The sequence below is a fragment of the Panthera uncia genome, chromosome B1 (genome assembly GCF_023721935.1).
Source record: "Panthera uncia isolate 11264 chromosome B1, Puncia_PCG_1.0, whole genome shotgun sequence".
Taxonomy (NCBI): Eukaryota; Metazoa; Chordata; class Mammalia; order Carnivora; family Felidae; genus Panthera; species Panthera uncia.
The window spans coordinates 1191109-1200321 of NC_064811.1; the positions used below are offsets into that span (position 1 = coordinate 1191109).

The following is a 9213-nucleotide window of genomic DNA, read 5'->3' on the forward strand; positions in this document are numbered from 1 at the left end:
ATGGGGCTCGAACCCGCAAACTGCGAGATCATGACCTGAGCCAAAGTTGGACCCTCAACCGACTGAGCCACCCAGGTGCTCCAGTAATAATTATTTTAAATGCATTAATCTCTTACATCACCTAGAAAACAAAATGTGGAGTTACAAACCATTGTTACCATGGCTTGTATAATTGCCCACGTGTTTACCTTTCTCGAGATCTTTATTTTTCCATGTGGCTTTGAGACACTGTCTAGTGTCCTTTCGTCTCACCTGGAGGATCCCTTTAGCATTTCTTCCTGGGCAGGTGAGGTGATCACATCTCCTTCGGCCTTTCTTTATCTGGGGAGGTCTTCATCTCTCCCTCATGCTTCAAGGACAGTTCTGCCAGATGCAAGATTCTTGGTTGACAGGCATCGCTCCCCTCCCCTCCCCTTCCCTTCTCTTTCTTTCCCTTCCTTTTCTTCTTTACTTTTTGCACTTTGAAAGTATCGGCCCACTGCCTGCTGGCCTCTCAAGTGTCTGATGAGAAATCTTCTCACTGACCTTATTGGGGATCCCCTATATGTGGTAAGTACACACAAGGTTCCAAGATTCTCTCTTTCTCTTTAGCTTTCAAAAGTTTGATTATAGTATGTTTGGGTGTTGATCTCTCTCAGTTCCCATTACTTGGAATTCACGGAGATTCTCAAGTATTTGTATTTATATGTTTCATCAAATTTGGGAAGTTTTCAGCCACTATTTCTTCCAGTAGTCTCCCTGCCCCTTTCTCTCTCTCTCCTCCTTCCAGGATGCCCATAATGCATATGCTGGTCTGCTTCACAGTGTCCCACCCACACGTCCCTGGGTTATGTTCACTTTCTTTTTCCATCTGTTCCTCCGACTCAATCATTCTGGTGTGTTTTGTTTTTTTTTTTAATAACTTTAAACACATTTATTTATTTTGAGAGAGAGAGGGGGAGAAAGAGTGAGCACAAGTTGGAGAGGAACAGAGAGAGGGAGAGAGAGAATCCCAAGCAGGCTCTGCTGTCAGCACAGAGCCCAACACAGGGCTCAGTCTCAGGAACTGTGAGATCGCGACCTGAGCTGAAATCAAGAGCCGGATGCTTAACTGCCTGAGCTGCCCGTGTGCCCCTCTTGATATTTCATTCTGTTCCCACATAGTTTTCTTGGCTTTTTCCACATCCTCCTTCAGTTCTTTGAATGTCTTTAAAGACAATTGTGTTTTTTTTTAATTTTTTAAACATTTATTCATTTTTGAGAGACGGACAGAGCACAAGTGGGAGAGGGGCGGAGAAAGAGGGAGACACAGAATCGGAAGCAGGCTCCAGGCTCTGAGCTGTCAGCACAGACGGGGCTCGAACTCACTAACTGTGAGATCATGACTTGAGCTGAAGTCAGACACTTAACCGACTGAGCCACCCAGGTGCCCCAAGATGTTTCTTTAAAAACAAATTTTTTTCAAAGAGAGAAAGAGAGCAAGCAGGAGGGGGGCGGAGAGAAAGGGGACACAGAATCTGAAGTAGGCTCTAGGCTCCAAGCAGCCAGCACAGGGCCTGACGTGGGGCTCGAGCTCACGAACCGTGAGCTCATGACCTGAGTCGGGCACTCAACCGACTGAGCCACCCAGGCGCCCCTAAGGACAATTGTTTTAATGTCTTTAGTAGTCATTAGGTCTTTTTCAGGGACAGCTTCTGTTGAATTTTTTTTTATATACCTTTGAATGGGATGCTTTCCTGTTTCTTTGTATGCCCTGTGATTGATTTTTTTGTTGAAAACGGGACATTCGAATATAATAATGTGGCAACTCTGAAAATCAGATGTTCCTCCTTCCTCAGGGTTTGCTGTTTGTGGTATTGTTTTATTATTAATTTTTTTGTTAATTGCTGTCGGCTGTCTCTGGGCTGAGGATCAGCCGGAGGCCTTACTGAAGGTCCTCTCAGGTCAGTTCTGAGCCTTCCCAGCACTTGCACGATCACTTCCCGATTTTCCCCTCACTAGCACTTTGTTTTGAACACCCTCGCCTTCGATGCCCGGCTCCCAGAGGGAGGAAAAAAGATCAAGTGAGTAGGAGAAAAAGGGCCCCACCCCTCCAATCCCCTGGAAGGCAGTTCCGCGGGATGGGAAGGGTCTTGCAATGATGGGGGAGGTGCCACGACAACGACCACCCACCTCTGTGCCTGCACCCGTGTGATCAAAAGCAGTCATCAAAACACAGATCCCCAGAGGGCACAGGATAGGGTCCCTTTTGCCCACCCTGGCTCCCGCACGCTGAAGGCCAGCTGCTCCAGAAACCCATGCACAGCTGTGTGCTGTGGGCTGGGTAGCGGCTCCCGTGCTACCCGTGAAAGTGGAAATTAATATAAATTAACCATCAGTTACCACATGTGAGATTCTGCCCCTGCCCCGCCCCAGGTGGGGAGCAGAGTTCTGGTGTTAATGCCACCTGTCCCGCATCCTCCAACCTGTTTGTTCTTACTTCTGGGCATTTTATTGATCTTTCAGCTCACTAATACTCTTTTTTTTTTTTTTTAACGTTTATTTATTTTTGAGAGATAGACAACGAGCACGGGAGGGACAGAGAAAGGGAGACACAGAATCCGAAGCAGGCTCCGGGTTTTGAGCAGTCAGCACAGAGCCCGATGGGGGGCTCAAACCCATAAACCGCGAGATCATGACCTGAGCTGAAGTCGGACGCTTAACCGACTGAGCCCCCCAGACTCCCGTCAGTTCACTAATATGCTTCTCAGCTGTGTTCAATATGCAGCCAAGACTGCTAACTGGGTTTTGAGGATTGCACTTTTAAGCTCTAGAATTCTTATTTGGTTCTTTTTCAAATTGTATTCATCACCTTTTCTGTTCCCTGTTTCCTGATATACTCAAGGTTTCTTCCTTGCTCCCTTCCTTCCTCCCTCCCTCCCTTCCTTCCTTCCTTCCTTCCTTCTTCCCTCCCTTCCTTCCTCCCTCCCTTCCTTCCTCCCTCCCTTCCTTCCACCCTTCCTTCCTTCCTTCCTTCCTTCCGCATAGCTACTTTAAAACCTGTGTCTGATAATTTTTGTATTTCTGATCATTTGTGGTCAGTTTCTCTTCCCCCCACTCATGGTGGGTGCTCCCTTGTGCACGCCTAGTTTGCTTTAACCACGTACCACTCATTGCCCTTGAAAGATTGTTGGTTGGGTCGAAGGATGAAGAAACCTTCTCCCTGGGGTCATTCGAATTAACTTCTGCCAGTTGCCATGAGTAGCTGGTCCAAAACCATTTTAAAAGAATTTCATGGCCTGCATTTTCTTAGCATGTTAATTGGTAGAACTGTTGGTTGTCAATTCCACACTGGACTGGTGTCACAGCCTCTCAGGGGTGGGTCTTCTCCGCCCTCCCCCTCCACATCAAGAGAGCTCACTCCCAGGCCTGGGGGCAAGGAAAGGCAGGGCTTTCTTTGGGTCTCCCTTTTCTGCTTCACCTGTTGTGTGTATGCGTCAGACCCCAGCGCTCAGCCAGCTAACCTTTGGGGCCACGAAGCCCACTTCTGTTCTCCTAGCCCTGCCCGGCTCTCACGGCCTCAGCTGACCTCACCTGACGTGGCTAAGGCCAAACCCTGGTCCTCGGCACCCAGGACTCAAGCCTCCAGTCTCCCCCAGGCCGTACCGGATGCCATCGTTCGTTGTCTCCTCTGGTTCTCTCACACCCCGTGTGCCTCTGTGACTCCCGTGGCTCCATCTCCAATGTGGTCGTTCCTTCTGGAAGGTGAATGCAGGGGTGACGGGAGAGGGCGTCCTGACTGCTGGAGATTGGGGATGGTGGACCTGTGGGTGCATCTGCTCTGGAAGGAGGCGAGGGTCCCTGAGACACGGTAGCAGGCAGAGCCCAAGGCGAGCACAAAGCCGCCGACCCCGTCTCTTTGATGTTCCCGAGGGCCCAGACCCTCACCCGGGGCACAAGGTGGCGGTGGCCACAGAGACAAGGAATGGCTGAGGGCTCCGGGCGTTGGGGTGGGTGGCCTCAAAGGATTCTTTCCTCGGGGCACCTGGCTGGCTCAGGGCGCTCTCGGGGTCAGGAGTCCAAGCCCCATGTGGGGAGGAGAGATTACTTAAAAAAACAAAACGTGGTCCCAGAGCTTCCTGGTGTCACTGCAGAGGCCACACTTGTGCTGACCACTCCCACATTCAGTCTCCAACCCGAAGGGGCCAGGCGGGAGAGCCGGGTTCTGGCGAGAATTCCCGGCTTCCCCCCAGCACTCTCCCAGCACCCCTTCACTCCCTCATCTGTCAAGGTGGTGCCTCCATATCCAGTCACCCAGCAAGCACGGGCTTCCCTACATCTGCCCCCAGCGGCCTCCTGACGACGTGCCCCTTGGTCCTAGCTCCTGCCAGCCCTGAGAAAAGCCTGCTCTGTGCCCGCCAGGCCGCTTCCTGCCCCCGGCCCGGGCCCGCACCCCGGTCCCCACGCACACATGCCTTCCGAAGGCCCTCAGTTGTAGATGCTGCAGAAACCGCCCCCCACCCCCACCCCGCAGCGCCGCGGACATCCGGCCAAGTGCTGCCCCGGCTCTTCAGCAGGGTTCTCCCGGCGGTGTAGCGCCGGCAGCGTCCCGCGCCTCTGCCCTGCGCCCTGACCGCCCCAAAAGTCTCCGGAAACGGCCAGATATCCCTGAGGGCAAAGTTCCTCCCCTCCCCCCAGGAACTCTGCGCCCAATGAGCAATCAACATATTTAATAAAGTACAGAGAGTGTCAGAAGGTGAGAATTGTAAGGACAATAAAGAATGTAGGACAGGGTAGAGGGGGCTGGGGAGGGTGGGGGTGTTACGGAGGGAAGGTTTGTATCCCCCAAATCTATGTCGTGGAGCCCTAACCCCCAGTGTGGCTGCATTTGGGGGGTGCTTTATGGAAAAACATTCAGATTAAACTAAGTCCTAGAGGTGGGGCCCTAATCTTGTAGGGTTAGTGTCCTTATAAGAGACACCACCGAAGTGAGGAATGACCTCACCCCTGTCAGACCAGCTTGCATTAAAAAGACAAGAAGCAAACAGTGTTGGTGAGCATGTGGAGAAAAGGGGGCCTCCCTGCACTGTCGGTGGGAATGCAAATTGGTGCAGCTGCTGTGGAAAACAGTGTGGAGCCTCCTGAAAAACTTAAAAATAGAACTATCCCATGATCCAGCAATCCTACTACTGGGTTTTTATCTGGAAAAAAAAAAAAGAAAGAAAAGAAAAGAAAAAGAAAACACTAATTTGAAAAGACATCTGCCTCCCCATATTCATAGCCTCTCCGCCACATAAGGACTTGGACTGTCCCTGGGGTAAGATGGGCTCCGGGAGGGCTGTGAGCAGACAGGGGACAGTGTCTGATGATGATTTAAAACGGCCCTTCTAGGGGGCGCCAGGGTGGCTCAGCTGGTTAAGGGTCTGACTCTTGGTTTTGGCTCTGATCAGGATCTCACAGGTTTCGTGAATTGGAGCACAGAACCCGCTTGGGATTCTCTCTCTTCCTCTCTCTCTCTGCCCCTCCCCTGCTCAAGCTATCTCTGTCTCTCTCAAAAGTAAACAAATAAGACTTAAAAACATTTAAAACGGTCCTTCTGTCACAGCAGTGGTATTTACAACAGAACAGCCCAGGTGCCCCTACAGGTCAATGGAGAAGCGGAAGGTGGCCTATCCGTACAGCGGAGTATTACTCACCTTAAAGGGAAGGACCTCCTACCACCTGCCACCACACAGATGAACCTTGAGGACACTATGCTCAGTGAAATAAGCCAGTCACAAAGGGACAAACACTGTATGAGGCCACTTCTTTGGGGCCCCTAGAGCAGCCAGAGTCACAGAGACAAGTAGGGTGGTGGGTGCCGGGGGTTGGGAGTTAGTGTTTAATGGGGACAGTGTCAGTTTGGGAAGATGGGGACTCCCGGAGATGGAGGGCGGGGACGGCTGCACGACAGTGTGAACGTACTTAATGCCATTGAACTGGACACTTAAAAATGGTTAAAATGGTATATTTTATGTTACTGCATGTATGTATGCGTTACTGCAATGTAAAAAGGAAGGTATGGGGGTGGCCTGGGTGGCTCAGGTCATGGTCTCGTGGTTGGTGAGACGCAGCCCTGGTGTCCGGCTCCGCACTGACAGCCCGGAGCCTGCTTGGGATTCTCTCTCCCTCCCTCTCCGCCCCTCCCCCACTCGCGGGCGAGCTCTCTCTCTCTCAAAATAAATAAACTTAAAAAAACTAAAGAAAGAAGGTATAAGAAAAAGTCCTTCTGGCTGTTAGGGAGACCGGACCACAAGGGGGCGCAACAGGAAGACAGCGCGGTGAGTCAAGAGTCCGGAGGGGCGGCGGCCAGGGGCAGGGCCAGCGGCCATGGGATGGGGAGAGGGAGTCTGGGTGCTCTGAGAGTGGGGCAGACAGAACTTCTAGAAGGATTGCTGCAGGTTTGGTCCGAGCATCTGCAGGGACGGTCTGCCTGGACCTGAGACAGGGAAGGCCGGAGCATTTTATCTTGGGGTGGGGGTGGGGCAGCACACGGAGGGGTGAAATCAGGAGGTCAGTTTAGGACCTGCTGACATGGAGAAGTCAGCTGTCCACGTGGTGGCGTTCAGGAGGCGGCTGGACGTGGGATCCGAGGCTGCATGGCTGGTCTTCACAGCCGCAATCGGAAGCAGTCACAGAGGACGGGACCCTCAGGAGGGACATGAAGTGGGGGGCAAAGGTCTGCCCAGCCGCGCCCTGCGGGTGCAGGCGGAGGTGGAGCGCCGAGGGGAAGGGGACTGCGGGGGCTGCTGATGGTCACGTGGGGGGGGGGACTGAGGACCGTCCCCAGATTCCGCAGGTGGGTCAAGGCAGCGAGGATTCAGACAGGGCAGGAGTGGGCTCGAGAGAAAGAAGAGGTGCGGCGGAGGTGGGGTGGGGGCTCGCGACTCGCGAGGTTTGTTTCGTTTGGATAGAAAATAAATCACAGCCTGTTCGCTGAAGAGAAGGCTCCAGCTGAGAGGGAACATCCAGTGCCCTGAGGAGGGGCAGGGGGAGGCGGAGGGGGAAGCAGACTGCGGCGAGGGGACATCTCTGCTGGGGGGATGCAGAGAGACAGAGCACGTGTGGCCTCGGCACTCTAGACCCTGGCAGCCCCGAGGGCCGCCCGAGGTTCCATCCCCGACATCCCGCTGCCCCCTCGGGCGGCGCGGTCCCCTCGCTAGGGGGCGCACGGCCGCGGCAGGGGGTCTCGACCCCGGAGGGTCGGGTGGGAAGGTGCGATGAAGTGAGCCCAAAGGAGAGGATCCCGGGGCGCCGGCGAAGGGGGGGTAGGTACGCGATGATGGATCCGCGGTGTTGGAGGGACGCTGGGGACGCTGCGCACCGGCACCCGCTCCCCGCTGAGCAGAACGCGCTCGACAAGCCTGCAGCGGTGCGGGGAAGAACGTGGTTCCAAGAGCACCGCTGCCCGAGGTCCAGCCGGAGCCTTGCTTCTGGGTGGGCTAGTTCCCCTTCCGCGCGTGGACGCGGCCCTGTGCCTGTGCGCGGACGGGGGACCCGCGCAGGTCACAAGCTTGGGACCCATAGGTAGAAAAAGCCAATGCCGTGTGGCGTCGGCGCGCAGGTCTCAACCGAGTGGCCCCGCAAGAAGGCTCCGCCTTCTGGGCTCCGTTCGCGACCGGGACGTGGGGCTCCCGGCCAAGAAGGGCGCGGAAATGCGCACGTCCGGGACCGCGGCCCGCAGTCCCCCAGCCCCAGAGCCCCAGACCGGGAGCCCGGCCCGGCGTCCGCCCGACGGGAAAGAGGAGAGGGTGGCGGTCACGAGCACGGGCCCCTCCCCTGGGTCAGGAAGCCCGCGTCCGGCCGGGGCCACAGCTGACCCCAGGCCCGGCGGAGGGGGTGGAGGGCGTGCAGGCTCGGGAAGGGGACCCGGCGCTGCCCCGAACAGCGTGGGCCGCTGGGCTCTCTGGCACTCACGCGGCCGGGACGTGGACCTGGGGCGCCTTCCCCGGAGGCGCTGGGCCTTGGAGGCAGCAAGCAGACGCCAAGTGGAGCCCATCCTTTCCAGAGGGAACAGCTCCGCCCGGCGAGGACCTGAAGCCCGCGCGCATCTGGCACCTACTAGGGGGGGTCAAGCGAGGTTCTTTACTTCCAACAACCCTGCGCTTCCACGAGGGAGAAAAGGGCACAGAGAAGCCAAGCTACCCCTCCGAGGTCACACAGCCGGGGCAGGTGGTTGGACCTGGAGGCTGGGAAAGGCGGGCGGAAGGGGAGTGGCAAGTAGGTGTCCGTGCACCGAAGGTGGAGAGGAAGGACCTGGCGGGCCGGCGGGCTTCTTTCCTGGCCGGGAGGGTCGGGGGCCAGGCTGGGCCGAGTGAAGACCTGGGAGCGCGGATTCCCCACCGCCTCACGGCCTGGCTCGCTCCTGGCCCTGATCTCCCCGGGGCAATCCAACCCGACCGGACCTTACCGACCGGTGGGGAGCCTCCCCAGCTCCTAGAGTGCATAGAGCCCCACCCTCAGGATCGGCCCCAGGGACACCCCGAGACCCCGCACCGCTGGAAGCAAATTTCCCGCTTCCTCAGCTTGGTTCCCGCCGGCAGTGGCTCTGGACGTTCTGCCCAGATGCCGCCTCCTCCCGGCAGCCCTCCCGACTCCAACGCCTGTGAGCCTGACGGGGGCTGCAAGCGCAGCTCCTGCCAGGGCTGAGTACTCGGAGTCCTGGAGCTTCCGCGGTCCCTTTAAACCGGTGGTTCGCGCAGTCCCGGGGTTCCCATGACAACAACGGCGGAAGGGGGACCCGGGCGGGGTCTTGTCGGAGCGCATGCGCGGTACGCGCCCGACGCGGCACGTCTTCCCGAGTCGCCCGCGCTGCTGTCGCGGGGTCCCTGAACCGCGGTGAGGGCGGGGTGGGGCGTTCGCGGGCCCGGGGGGCGGGTCGCGGGCTCGGGGTGCAGAGGTGGGGGGTGGTCTTGGGACCTAGCTGAGGGCGGGGTGGGAGGGGTTCGCGAACCCGGGAAGGGACGGGGCGAGGGGTCCATGAACGGGGGTGAGGGCGGGGTGGGAGGGGTTCGCAGGCCCGGGGATGGGGTGTCGAAGTGTGAGGGGTTCACGGGCCCGGGGCGGGGGGTAGGATGGGGAGGTCCATAAACTGGGGTGAGGGCAGGGTGGGAGGGGTTCGCGGGCCCGGGGTGGGCGGGGTGGGGGGGTGTCCATGAACTGGGGTGAGAGCCGGATGGGAGGGGTTCGCGGGCCCGGGGTGGGCGGGGTGGGGGG

General features: G+C 57.1%; 1 protein-coding gene across 1 annotated transcript in view; it reads left to right on the forward strand.

The window, feature by feature from the left end:
* The first annotated feature begins 8754 nt into the window (after positions 1-8754).
* The window catches only part of CB1H4orf48 (chromosome B1 C4orf48 homolog), a 2372-nt gene continuing 1913 nt past the window's right edge, over positions 8755-9213 (forward strand). The window contains exon 1 of the mRNA XM_049632628.1: positions 8755-8835. The gene's annotated coding sequence lies outside the window, so the exon portion shown is untranslated. The remainder of the gene's footprint in view (positions 8836-9213) is intronic.